The sequence below is a fragment of the Panthera pardus genome, unplaced genomic scaffold, assembly GCF_024362965.1.
Source record: "Panthera pardus isolate Hobbes unplaced genomic scaffold, ASM2436296v1 HiC_scaffold_13, whole genome shotgun sequence".
NCBI classification, from domain to species: Eukaryota; Metazoa; Chordata; class Mammalia; order Carnivora; family Felidae; genus Panthera; species Panthera pardus.
Window position 1 is genome coordinate 18,028,450 of NW_026526688.1, and position 11,236 is coordinate 18,039,685.

Genomic DNA, 11,236 nt, shown 5'->3' on the forward strand with positions numbered 1-11,236 from the left:
CAGCTTCTCTCACACATAGGCTGTATCTAAACAAACTTGATTATTCATGGAACGATTTTTTTTTTTATTATTAAGATATTTTTACTATATAGAGAACAGGCATAAAAAACTCTGTTGCATATTGGATCTCACTCTTTGCAGATAGGTAACAGTTAGTTTTAGAAGAAATATGATAATTAAATATAGAATCACATAGTGTTACTCAAAGCAAAAATTTTGCTTATGTAATGCTTCTTGCATTTGCTCATTGAGCCTGATATGTTCTCTATAGAGGTTTGACTATGGAATATATGAATCAGTAAATTTTCTTTCTCTTTATGGTACATATTCAAGCACATTGACTGGCCATATTTTCTTCCTACTGCCTAAATCACTCCCTAGATGTGATTTAGCTGCTTGAATATTTGTATCTAGTTCATTTTCTACTTTACTAAAGCAACGCTTTCCAAGAGTAAGAAAAAAAAAAAATGAATTCCTGAAAATAATTAGCATATGACCAGACAGAGATTTACAAAGTTTGTGTTCAACATCTATCTTTGGCGTAGTTAGGGGTAGGGGTTGAAAGTTCAAGTCCTAAATAGTAAGTTTAATTGCTGTGTCGTGTATCTTCTTTTCATCTCTTCACTCTCCACCCTTCTCCACCCTGCTCTGGGCTCTGGAGGTTGACCTATAGGTTTCCCATCAATGGGTCTTTCTTGTCTTCAGGCTATGTGTTGGGCACAACCTCTAGGGACACTGGAAGGAACGCAGTAAGCTCACTTCATCTCTTCTACAAAGATCTGTCTCTTCCTGGTGTTTGTTTCATGTCCTCTCTTTGTTGGTCTCTCTCTCAGGGTTTTGCTCCCTCTTTGTTATCCCTAAAGGCCTAGTGTGGTAACTGTACCCTGCCATTCCTGTCTCCAGAATATTGCCCTCTTACAGTTTCCTATAATCTTGCCTTCACCTTATAAATAGTCCCTCTACTATACTTTTAGCAAATTTATTACTTCACCACTGACTATCTGATACCACCTTCAACACAAAACTCATACTACTTGGCCAGTGGATTAATGATATTTGTTGTGCACCCAATGGCTTTCAGGTACTGCTGCACCACTTATTTGCAAGATAATCAGAAAATTTATCCCCATTGTGGGACTGGGGAAGAAAAACAAACATTTATTGTTCAAAAGAGTGTAATTCAGGCATGGTTTTTGAAACTACATTAAGGTTTTTGATAAAAACCATAGTCACAGGGTCTCATGTTCTATTTATTTCCAATTTTAAAAGCACTTTGAATACACCCATGTTTCATGGTTCAGCTGAATTCAGGAAAAGTAAATACTTGTATGAGAAAACAACTTGAGTCAAAGAAGCTGTTGGGTAGTTGTGAAGAAAGGGAAATTAATCTCTCTCCTCAAATACAAACATCTGCAATACATCTATACTATATAATTTTGATATGGAGATACTGAACACATGGTCAAAAGAATTCTACACAATGTGATTATGGGGATATTCTTCATTTATCCATTGGTCTGCAAAAGATTTCGAAAAATAGGGCTACCCTTAAGCATTCCAGACAGATTTAAAGAATTCTGGAGTTTGCCAAAAATCTAGAAGATATGATACAGTCTGTTGGTCTGATAGGATATTATATACAAGGTAATTAGGTTTGTTATGTTCTATACAAAGAAGACTTTCTGATACTACTCAACTGAAAATCTCAAATTTTTCACTGGATGCCCATTTAATTATATATAGATTTACATGAGTATTACATACATAATATATTTCTTATTTTGAACCTAATGAATCGGAGCATGGTTTTAGTCTAGTTTTCATTATATTGTTATTGTAGAAAAAAATTCACACGGCTTTCTGTTCATAGCACTATTGTTTTTCAGTTAGCAAATGCAGATGTAACTTCTCATGTCCTCTTTTTTAAATGTTTATGTATATTTACTGAGAGAGAGAGAGAGAGAGAGAGAGAGAGAGAGCAGGAGTGGGGCAGAGAGAGAGAGAGAGGGAGAGAGAGAATCCCAAGCAGGCTCCTTGCTGTCAGCATGGAGCCCCATGTGGGGTTTGATCTCATAAACTGTAAGACCATGACCTGAGCCAAAATCAAGAGTTGGATGCTTAACCGACTGAGCCACCCAGATGCCCCAACATGTCCTTCTTTTTGAAGGGAATTCAGCTGCATTTTTCTATCGAAAATGGGACTTTAATAGAAATGAAAGATTTTTCTTCTACTATACATCAAAATGAGGGCTGATATTGTCCGGAGCTAAAGTAAATGCTAATGATTTCTCTCGGGTGTCTGTAACTTTATACATTCTTAAGTTTTCTTTCTTCTCTGGTGTGAAAACAGAGAATATATGTATCTTGTCAATGCCCACTCTGGTAAGTATTATACCTAGACCCCTATCCTGCCACCCTGTGAAACCATCCTTCCCGGCCTGAAATTCCCCCTTCCTTTCCACCACTGCATAACCAGCTCCAGTATCTTACTCTATCTTAGTCTGGCAAACCCAACCTGATGTCCCTGCAAACAGAACTTGTCATTTGCTGGTTTCCACATTTCTATTATGCATGTATCATACTGCAACTTTTCTATGTCTGTTTCTGGACCATCCTGTGAGTTATTTGTGGGACTGAACCTTGTCTTTGATGATTAGCAAACTCTTTAGAAAGTCAGTAGTAGGCATGCATGCTAAACTCTTCAACACTATTCTGCTTCTCATTTATGCAGAGAACATAGAATAAAATAACTTTTACTGGGTTTATGAGAACCAGAAATTTAACTTGAGTATAGTTTTTTTTTTTTTTTTTCTACAGTGTAAGCTAAGGGAAAGAAACTATGTTTGTGATTGTATCTCCAGGCAAATGTATGTCCATTAAGAATCAGTGAATGTTTGTTAACTAAATAAAGAAGAAATAAAAAACCACAAACTTTTACCATGTATCTTCCTTCATGATATAAAATGCATCAATTTTTCCACTAAAAAAACCCCAATTTTTAGGGGGTCCCTGGGTGGCTCAGTGGGTTGAGCATCTGCCTCTTGATTTCAGTTCAGTTCATGATCCCAGGGTCATTAGGATCGAGCCTTGCATCAGGCACTGTGCTGAACATGAAGCCTGTTTAAGATATTTTCTCTCTCTTTCTCTCTCTCTCCCTCTTCCTCTCTTCCCCTCTTCCCTGCTCTGTCTCTCAGAACTTAAATTAAATTTAATTTACTTAAAAAAAACAATTTTTAGCCTTTTGCTGACTCGTTATTTCCATTCAAGCTTGTGAGCATTTCCCCATGGATGGGGTTCACTTTCCTTTCAATATATTTCTCATTTTCTATTGACTAAAAAGGAAAGGGGTGTGTGTGTGTATGTGTGTGTGTGTGTGTGTGTGTTGTGTGTACACGCGGTTTATCAGGGAGGAGAAACGCCCCTTCCCTGATCATGCTGAGTTCCGCACAGTCCCTGACAGCAGCTCCACTGACCTCTGTTTCCGGAAGCGGAAGTGGAAGCGGAAGGGCAAGTAGGGCTGTCGCGGCACCCCTGCCGGTCTTCTCCTCTGAAGATGCTGCTCCTCATCACACAGAGTCTCCTAGAGCTCTTGCTGCCCTTCCAGCTGGCGGGCTGCTCTTTTCTCCTGATCTAGGGACTTCCTTTACTGAGTACCTCAGGACCGGAAGGCTAGGCCTGGGACACCGAATTTGTTCTTGAATTTATGAACTGTGCCCGGTGAGAAACTTAAGTGCTCCTGTCCTTCAGTTGCCATTACAGATACGGGCAAAATAATCCTTTTTATCATCCCACAGTCCATAAAATGAACACCAATTCATGGTGTGGGCATAATTAAAGGAAATATTAAATTAATTGGACAGACACCGATGTAAGGTCTCAACAGTAACTGACTGTGGCTAAGTGCATTGCTTTAACTCTCAGATTGTATTTCAAATGACTATTGCTGAGAGAACTCCCAAATATATTCTTGGCCAATATGATTTCTTTTTTCTTTTCTTTTCTCTTCTTTTCTTTTCTTTTTTCTTTTCTTTCTTTCTTTCTTTCTTTCTTTCTTTCTTTCTTTCCTTTTTTTAAAATTAAAAATTTTTTTTTTTTTTGAGAGAGAGACAGAGCAAAAGTTGGGGGGGAAGCAGAGAGAGAGGGAGACACAGAACCTGAAGCAGGCTCCAGGCTCCAGGCTGTCAGCACAGAGCCTAACACGAGGCTCGATATCATGCACTGTGAGATCATGACCTGAGCAGAAGTTGGACACTTAACTAACTGAGCCACCCAGGAGCCCCCATCTTTATTTCTTTCCTTTTTTTTTTTTTTTAAGTTCACCGCTCTACTGGGCCTTGACAATTACATTAAAAATGATATTTTGAGCCTCCCCACAATTTTTCCTATGGCCTCACTGAAAAATGTTTGCTTTTTTGCAAGGTTGCAGCGCTTAGAACCAGGACTAAGGATTATGGCCACTAAATTCCAAGTCTTCTTTTATATGTTTGCTTCAAAGCAGGCTTATATTTTCTTAGTATCTTTTATCAGTGTATCAGTCATCAATAAAATAGAAGAGGATAATTCTGACCAAATTAATAGCCATTTTTCCTGACACATCTGATAATGTCCTTTAGAGATAAAGAGTTATATGCACTTAGAATAATCTCTTGAAACTCTTTCTTCAAAAAATATATATATTTTTGGTGAAGTCTTATGTTATTTTTCCTTTTTAAGAGTCTAGATCGTGTATAATAGAGAACATAAATTCCCTTTCCAGTGACTGCTATGTTCATGCTTCTCATTTTATTTTATTCATTCTATTTTATGGATTCTGCAAAGCTGACTTTCAGTTAACCTTATGCTCCCTGAGGCTAAACTTTTGATTTAAAATTATCTGAGGCTTTGAACTCTGGATTCCCTGGTGCATACAGACCCATCTTTAGGTGACTCAGAGCTGGAAGCCCAGCTTTCAGAGTTGGCATCGACCCTGGGTGCACTAGGTGGCTGAGAGTTGGACAGTGTTGTCCTGAAGCTCAGCGACCTGCTAAGAATTCCTTGTCTAGGGCCAAATGATGCTATAGACACAGGTCCAGTAGTATGCAGTCCATTTCAACCTCTTCGGCATTTGGCCAAGCAATTTATGGAAGACCTCATACCAACACCATAGACTTCTTTTTCCCTTAACCTTCAATGTTGATCATTGAGCCAATTCTGGAATATCCACTTCACCTCCCCCATCAATGCCCTTTGTTCTTATACCAAGCTTAAAAGGTTTGAGAAAGTTCCAGACCTATTGGACCCAGTAGCTCTGTCTCCCTCCCTCAGTAAGTAATTTGTATTCCTATTTCACTGCAAAGACCCACGTCATCTCTGGCAAGTCTGTTTTCCTAATTTGCCCTGAAATCTTTATCACTAGGTTTTACATTTATTCGGAGTGTTCTCCCTATAACTGAATAAGTGATTGTCTCTTATTAACCTCAAACTCAAACTCACGTGCAAATTCAAGTCTGTCTTCCATGTAAACACAATCTAAAGATAGAGGAGCCCATAATTTGAAGTTGAAACACTTGAGTTTGGGACCCGGTTCAACTTCTTATAAATTTAGGTGACCAACTTGAAATGTGACCAGCATTACTAGTATTACATGTGTTATAATATTTTTGCCTCTTCCTTTTTATTTTCCCATCAGTGTCTAAATCGTCTATTCATGGAAATCCCAGACATGGCTTTGTGAAACACTGCTTTGATAAACTCCTTGCCCAGAGTCAAACTCCTTGGTGTCATGCCTAAGAACTACCTCATATTTACCCAAAGATATGCTTTCACATCATCATTTTCCCTTCAAAACTCTCTGCTTCCCAGATCTGCTATCTCTTGAAACCAATAACAGACTACAATTACTTCCCAATTACATACCACTCTCCTTCTCTTTGCCTTGCTTACTCCAATTATTCAAGCCCAATCTGACTATGATGTCCCATATATCAACCTATTAATTTCATTTAATATCTAGTTGAAAAAATCACACTAGCTAGGATTGTGCTTTATTCCTTGTCTAGAGGCCTTGTCTAGAGTCCTGAATTGCATTATTATTATGTTAATTATTTTATAGCCCCTTGCTTAACAATTTATGCCAAAGAAAGACTTTATTTTCTTTGTCCTGATTTTCTGATACGTAATATGACGAACATTATATTTTTTCTCTTCATAGGTCTTTATGGGATTTTATAGGTTAACTAAAGCATTCTGATGAGCTTCTTGAATAAAGATTAATAAAGATAAATACAGTAAAACCTTGGTTTGCAAGCATAATTCATTCCAGAAGCATCCTTGTAATCCAAAGCACTTGTATATCGAAGCAAATTTCCCCACAAGAAATGACGGAAACTCAATTCATTTCACCCAAAAATATTCATATAAAAATGATTACAATACTTTAATATAATATAGAATAATAAATAAAATAAAAAATAAAAGAAAAATAAACAAATTAACCTGCACTAACCTTTGAGAACCTTCATGGCTGGTGTGAGGGAGACAAGTGAGAGGAGGATTATTGTGTAGGATGACTTTCCTTATCACTAACAGAATCACTGCTATCCATTGGCTCAATGGAATCTTTCTCTGCTTGGGGGCCTTTGTATATGCTTGCACGGAGGTTGACTACAGTACAATACTAATAACCTCTTGTCCTTTACTGTATTTAATGTAACTAGCAATAAGACAGCAGAGGAAAGGGTCCATATCTGCAGGTTAGAATGAAGCAAAGCATTCCTAAGCTTATTCTTGTATGGAAAAGCAAAAGACTGTCCATAAGGGCTCTGAAATGACAAAAAGTGCACTAATGCCAGTTATGGGCACTTTCCAATGTTCTGAAAAATCACTGATTTCTGCCAAACACCATGGCCAGAGACCAGGCATCCAAGCGAGGGAGATGATCACCCACAATCCATCGGGGAGGGGGGAGAAACCATTGGCTCAGTTGTGATCATGTGACATTCAGTGTCACTAGTATTACAAAACATCGCTCATTTATCAAGTTAAAGTTTATGAGAAATGTTTGCTCATCTTGTGGAACACTCGCAGAACAAGTTACTCACAATCCCAGGTTTTACTGTATTTTTACATTTGCCTGTCAGTTTATTTCCCTGTTTATTAGTGTCATTTATATGCAATTATTGGTGAGAAATTTATTTTTTCTCAGCTTTTAAACATCAATTCATAAATGAAAGGTCAAACTGTGGCCAGTCGCCATTGTGGTGTAGATGGAGTAAAACAAACACATGTAAGTTTATGTGTATTTGTTAAATATACTAAAGAAGAAAGAAAGGAAGGAAGAAAGGAAGAAGGAAAGAAAACAGGGAAAAATAAAGAAAATAAGAAAAGGAAGGGAAACAAAAAGAAATTCCCTAAGGCAAATGACTGAGAATTTGCTAGCAAGTTTTCACTGAGCTCATTTACTTAAACTCTGATTTAAAGATAGAATATTTTATAATAGAACCATATATGATCCAGAAACCTAATTGCATCTTTACTGCTGGAAGCAAGTGGATGAAGTGGATGAAGAAATCCCCCTTCATCCATGGTCTTGCTTTCGCAGTTTCAGTTACCAGAGGTCAGTCCCAGCCCAGAGACAGATGACCCTCCTGATGTATCATCAGAAGTTCAATAGTTGCCTAATGCTACATCATTCACCTTAAGATATCTTAAGGGAGAGAGACACTACATTCACACGACTTTTGTTATAGTATATGTTGTTATAATTGCTTTATTTTATTGTAGTTATTATTCTTAATCTCTTACTGTGCTTAATTTGGAAGTTAAACTTTATCATAGATATACATGTACAGCACTTGTACCCCAATGTTTATAGCAGCACTTTCAACAATAGCCAAATTATGGAAAGAGCCTAAATGCCCATCAACTGATGAATGGATAAAGAAATTGTGGTTTATATGTACAATGGAGTACTACGTGGCAATGAGAAAGAATGAAATATGGCCCTTTGTAGCAACGTGGATGGAACTGGAGAGTGTTATGCTAAGTGAAATAAGTCATACAGAGAAAGACAGATACCATATGTTTTCACTCTTAGGTGGATCCTGAGAAACTTAACAGAAGACCAGGAGGGAGGGGAAGGGGGAAAAAAAAAGTTAGAGACGGAGGGAGCCAAATCATAAAAGACTCTTAAAAACGGAGAACAAACTGAGGGTTGATAGGGGGTGGGAGGGAGGGGAGGGTGGGAGGTGGGTATTGAGGAGGGCACCTGTTGGGATGAGCACTGGGTGTTGTACGGAAACCAATTTGACAATAAATTTCATATTAAAAAAAAATAAAGAAAAATTAAAAAAAATATATGTACAGGAAAAAAGCATGGTATATATATATGGTTTGGAACTATCGGCAGTTTCAGGCATCCCCTGGGGGTCTTGGAATGTATTCCCCCCATGAATAAGGGGGGCCATTTATACTGTGGTTCTGTCTGTTTTAACTCGGTCTTGAAAGAAAGAGTAACCTGCAGGCAAATAACAATATCCAGTTTATAAAATGCTTATATTTTTCCCTAAGATGAAGACCTTTTCTGTGTCTGCCAACAAGTTTTCTTTATCTGGTGACCAGTGAAGGTACCTGACAGTTTTCATAAACTGAAAAGTTATTGGGGGATATTAATTTCAATTTGAAAACCTCTAAATATGATTCAGTTTGTTTGAGCAAAAACAGCTTCACTTTTCTGAGTCCCTACACTCTAGCCCTTGTGTTGATCTTGCTAATGGGTGGCAGTGTGTGGTCTCTTAATCTCTTTGGGTCTCTAGTCATTCTGGAGGTAAATCATTCCTTTTATAAATCCTATATAATAGGCATTCTTAGCCTGGTTGGATAATCAATACTTATAAAAAACCTGATAAAAGGCATGACCTCCCTTCTCAATATATATACTACTTCTTTTTTTTTTTTTTTTTTTTTTAAGATGCTCATATCTTCTGCTGGATAAGCAGCCATCGTGCAAGAATTCGTGGCAATCAAGCCCCATCACCAACCTGGAACTCAGAATGTGCAAAGGCCCATTGTAGTCTCTCAGCCTGCATAGATAGTACGCTGGCACTTACCCTAAGCTCTGCCACTTGAATCATCACACCTAGCCCTGGGAGTTTGTAGGTAAAGCTAGTGTCACAAAGAGACAGGGATCACTTTGCATTTATTCTGAACATTCAATGTTCCAGACCCAGTGGTGAAATATCGTGTCTGTTGGCAGTGGGGTCCTCATCAATGCCTCCTGTGGTGTGATTTTCACTATTGCTTTGGATGTTTAGCTTCCTTTGTTTTTGTAAATGATTTATAGACTCTACAATATCTTTCTAATAAATTCAGTGAAGTATCCAATATCCTTCAAGTAAATTCCTTTTTTTAAAAAAAAAGCAAAGTTAATTTATTTATTTTCAGACAGAGACAGTGTGAGTGGGGGTGGGAGAGACAGAGAATCCCAAGCCGGCTCCGTGCTGCCAGCGCAGAGCCCAACACGTGGCTTGAACTCACAAAACCAGAAGATCATGACCTGAGCTGAAACCAAAAGTCTGATGCTTAAGAAACTGAGCAACCCAGGCATTCCCACACCCCCAGTAAATTCCTTTTCTAGGTAAATTCACCAGAACTGATCTCTGTCATTTGCAAACAAGAGCCCCAATACACATAAAGGTAAGAAAAAATCCAGCCTATAATTTCAGTGTTTTAACGGGCCCCCATAAGCCCATCCACGGATTCTGCCTCCCCCTCTCAGTCTAATGGTGTTGGTGATTTTGAGGGGCTGTGGAAATGGGGGAATAGCAGGAAGGGCTGGTTAAGGATGTCTGCTCTAAAGTGCATCCAGTTTATTTTTTTTTAAAAAATTAGGGGTCTGAAAGTTTCTCAGTGCATTAATATAAGAAGAAAAGTCACGAGCTTATGAATATCAATTCTAGAAAGTCAAATTTATTTAGGAAGTATATACTTTTCTTCCCAATTATGTACTTTAAATCTTAGTTCTTGTTCATTTTGAGCTGAGGAACAGGGCAAATCTCTGCTCACTGAACAAAGTTAATCAAGAAAGGTCCTTCATTAATTCTTCTGTAGAGGAAGAGGTTTTATTAGTGAGAGACAGCACAAGCACTTACATATGGGTTATCAGTAGACTCACAGACACGTGAGTCAACACTTCTCCCACACAAGTCTTTTCATAAAGAATTTCAGGAAGTTTTACCATGTGAGTTAGTCTCCCGGATATATTCTACAAAGACAAGTTATAAAAATCAACTTCAGAATGTTTACAGAGCGAGAGATGGCCTGCTGTTGAATGTCTAAGTTAACATATAGTCACCCTACTGCATATCTCAGTGACCAGCTAGACACAAACACTGTATAGATTTTGTTAAAATATAAGTAATTGGCATTTGGGCTAACAAGATGAATAAGTGGTGTGTGTGTGTGTTTGTGTGTGTGTGTGTGTGTGTGTGTGTGTGTGTGTGTGTGTGTGTGTGAGAGAGAGAAAACTCTCTTCCAAAGTCATCAAACTCTCCTAGCGGAACTTACAGCAGCACTTATGAAGCAATTATTATCATTAAAATTGTGAACAGGGTCAGCTGGGTGGCTCAGTTGGTTGAGCATCCAACTTTGGCTCAGGTCATGATCTCGCGGTCCGTGAGTTCAAGCCCCGCGTCGGGCTCTGGGCTGACAGCTCAGAGCCTGGAGCCTGTTTCAGATTCTGTGTCTCCTTCTCTCTCTGCCCCTCCCCCACTCATGTTCTGTCTCTCTCTCTGTCTCTCTCCGTCAAAACTAAACATTAAAAAAATAAAAAGTAAATAAAATTGTGAACATAAAAGAAACCAGAAAGTATGGGATCCAGAGAGTAGGTGAGCTGGGCAGGTGACATGACTTCAGAAGACGGAGGCAGGGGGAAAACAATTTTCTTGGCACTCTTTTGTGCTTTCTCTTGTGATTATGTAATCTCCTTCTAGATGGGCCCCCCAAAAGTTCAAAAGTAGTCTTTCCTTTCCCCCTTTCAGAAGCCAATTTCCTTGGAAACACAGAGACAAAATGTCTGCTGGCTACCTCGTTTGTTTATTAAAATGTATGGTCTTCCCTCCACTTATACCTCAGCTACTGGTAGGGAAGGCTAGCAGCACCTTCTGCCTGCACGCACTTCTTGCCCACAGCCGGCTAAGTACCATCAGCAGCGGCAGCCAGACGATGCCGCTGGTGGGAGCCTTAGAATTATTCATTGTAC